We start from the raw sequence: 3,374 nt of genomic DNA on the forward strand, positions 1-3,374 counted from the left end.
TTTTCATTTTTTTTTTTTACAAATAGTTTATTGCCAGGTTGGTTTCCATATAACACCCAGTGCTCATCCCCACAAGTGTCCCCCTCCATGCCCATCTCCCCCCTCCCCCCCCACACCCATCGGTCCTTATTTTGTTCTCAGCATTCAAGAGTCTCTCATGGTTTCCCTCTCTCCCTTTCCGCCACCATTTCCCCCCTCCTTCTCCCCCTTGGTCCTCCGTTAAGTTCCTCCTAATCCTCCTACACGTGCAAACATATGATATTTGTCCTTCTGTGCCTGACTTATTTTGCTCAGCATAACACCCTCAAGGTCCATCCATGTTGCTACACATGGCCAGTGTCCATCAGCGGACGAATGGATCAAGAAGATGTGGTTTATCTATATGATGAAATGTTCATTTATTTTTGAGGGAGATTGCGAGTGGGAGAAGGGAAGAGAGAGAGAGACACACACAGAATAGGAATGAGGCTCCAAGCTCTGAACTGTCAGCACAGAGCCCAACACGGGGCTTGAACCCACGAGCTGTGAAATCATGACCTGAACCAAAGTTAGAGGCTTAATCGACTGAGCCCCTCAGGTGCCTCTCTTGTGGTTGTTTTCAAGTTTCATCGTGCTGTGATATGAAAATATGCATAGTATGATCTCGGTCTTTTTGTACCTGTTGAGGGCTGTTTTGTGGGCCAGTATGTGATCTATTCTGGAGAATGTTCCATGTGAACTGCAGAAGAATATGTATTCTGCTGTGTTAGGATAAAATTTTCTGAATATATCTGTTAAGTCTGTCTGGTCCAGTGTGTCATTCAAAGCCACAGTTTCCTTGTTGATTTTCTGCTTAAATGATTTGCCTGTTGCTGTAACTAGGGTATTAAAGTCTCCTACTGTTATGGTATTATTATCATTGAGTTTCTTTATGTTTTTAATTGATTTATATATTTGGATGCTCCCACGATGGAATGAAAGATATTTACAAATGACATATTGGATGATGGGTTAGAATCCAAAATTTACAAAGAGCTTATCAAACTCTACATCCAAAAAACAAATAATACAGTCAAGAAACGGACAGAAGACATGAAAAGACACTTTTCCAAATAAGACATCCAGATGACTAATAAGCACATGAAAAGATGCTCAACATCACTCATCATCAGAGATATACAATTCAAAACCACAATGAGATACCACCTCACACCTGTCAGCATGGGTAAAATGAACAAGTCAGGAAAGAACAGATGTTCATGAGGATGTGGAGAATGGGAAACCCTTTTGCACTGCTGGTGGGAATGCATACTGGTGGGAGTCACTCTGGAAAAAAGTATAGAGGTTCCACAAAAAATTAAAAATAGACCTACACTACAACCCAGCAATGGCACTATTAGGTATTTACCCAAAGGACACAAAAATGTTGATTTTAAGGGATACTGGCACCCAAATGTTTATGTGTACATTTCATTTAATCCCAATATCCCCCAAGACACGCTTATTTTAATTAAACATTTTTAGCGTTTATTTATTTTTGAGACAGAGACAAAGCATGAACAGGGGAGGGCCAGAGAGAGGGAGAGACATAGAAACCAAAGCAGGGGATCCCGGACTCTGAGCTGTCAGCAGAGCCCACTGCAGGGCTCAAACCCACAAACCATGCGATCATGTCATAAGCCAAAGTATGACACTTAACCAACTGAGTCACCCAGGAACCTCATGTTTATTTAAATTAAATCAACAAATTAAACCAGGTTTTCTTTACCAAACATTTTCCTATAAACTATAGTGTAAGGCAGTTCTGCATTCCATAGAGTATGCATAATTTACATAAGTGCTTATTTTTCATTAAACCAATTAATAAATAACTTTTTAACGTTTTATTAAAATAGTTTATTGTCAAGGTGGTTTCCATATAACACCCAGTGCTCATCCCACCAAGTGCCTTCTTCCATGCGCATCACCCCCCTTCCTCTCTCCCCCAACCCCACTCAGCCCTCAGTTTGTTCTCAATTCAATTTGTTCAAGAGTCTCTCATGGTTTGCCTCCCTCCCTCTCCCCAACTATTTTTCCCCTTTTTCTCCCCATGGTCCTCCATTAAGTTCCTCCTAATCCACCTATACATGCAAACATATGGTATCTGTCCTTCTCTGCCTGACTTATTTCGCTCAGCATAACTCCCTCAAGGTCCATCCATGTTGCTACACATGGCCAGATTGCATTCTTTCTCATTGCCATGTAGTATTCCATTGTATAGATAAACCACATCTTCTTGATCCATTCGACCGTTGATGGACACTTAGGCTCATTTCATGTTTTGGCTACTGTTGAGAATGCTGCTATGAACATTAGGGAACATGTGTCCCTATGCATCAGCACTCCTGAATCCCCTGGGTAAATTCCTAGCAGTGCTATTGTTGGGTCATAGGAGAGTTCTATTGTTAATTTTTTGAGGAACCTCCACACTGTTTTCCAGAGGGGCTGCACCAGTTTACATTCCCACCAACAGTGTAGGAGGGTGCCCGTTTCTCCACATCCTCGCTAGCATCTAGAGTCCTCTGATTTGCTCATTTTAGCCACTCTGACCGGCGTGAAGTGGTATCTCAGTGTGGTTTTGATTTGTTTTTCCCTGATGAGGAGAGACACTGAGCATCGTTTCATGTGTCTGTTGGCCATCTGGATGTCCTCTTTGGAGAAGTGTCTGTTCATGTCTACTGCCCATTTCTTCACTGGGTTGTTTGTTTTTTGGGTGTGGAGTTTGGTGAGTTCCTTATAAATTTTGGATATTAACCCTTAATCTGATATGTCATTTGCAACTATCTTTTCCAATTCCATCAGTTGCCTAAGAGGGTTTTTTTTATTGTTTCCTTTGCTGTGCAGGAAAAGCATTTATCTTGATGAGCTTCCAATAGTTCATTTTTGTTCATGATTCCCTTGCCTTTGGGGATGTGTCAGGTAAGACATTGTTGCGGTTGAGCTCAAGGAGGTTGTTTCCTGCTTTGTCCTATAGGGTTTTGATGGTTTCCTGTCTCACATTCAGGTCCTTTCTCCATTTTGAGTTTATTTTAGTGTATGGTGTGAGAAAATGATCTAGTTTCATTCTTCCACATGTTGTTGTCCAGTATCCCAGAACCATCTGTTAAAGAGGCTGTCTTTTTTCCATTGAATGCTCTTCCCCACTTTGTCAAAGATTAGTTGGCCATACATTTGTGGGTCCAATTCTGAGTTCTCAATTCTATTCCATTGGTCTATGTGTCTGTTTTGTGCCAATACCATACTGTCTTGATGATGACAGCTTTGTAGTAGAGGCTAAAGTCTGGGATGGTGATGCCTCACATTTTGGTTTTGTTCCTCAATGTTACTTTGGTTACTTGAAGTCTTTTGTGGTTCCA

This window comes from Hyaena hyaena, unplaced genomic scaffold, assembly GCF_003009895.1.
Source record: "Hyaena hyaena isolate Hyena2069 unplaced genomic scaffold, ASM300989v1 scaffold_1860, whole genome shotgun sequence".
Lineage (NCBI taxonomy): Eukaryota > Metazoa > Chordata > Mammalia > Carnivora > Hyaenidae > Hyaena > Hyaena hyaena.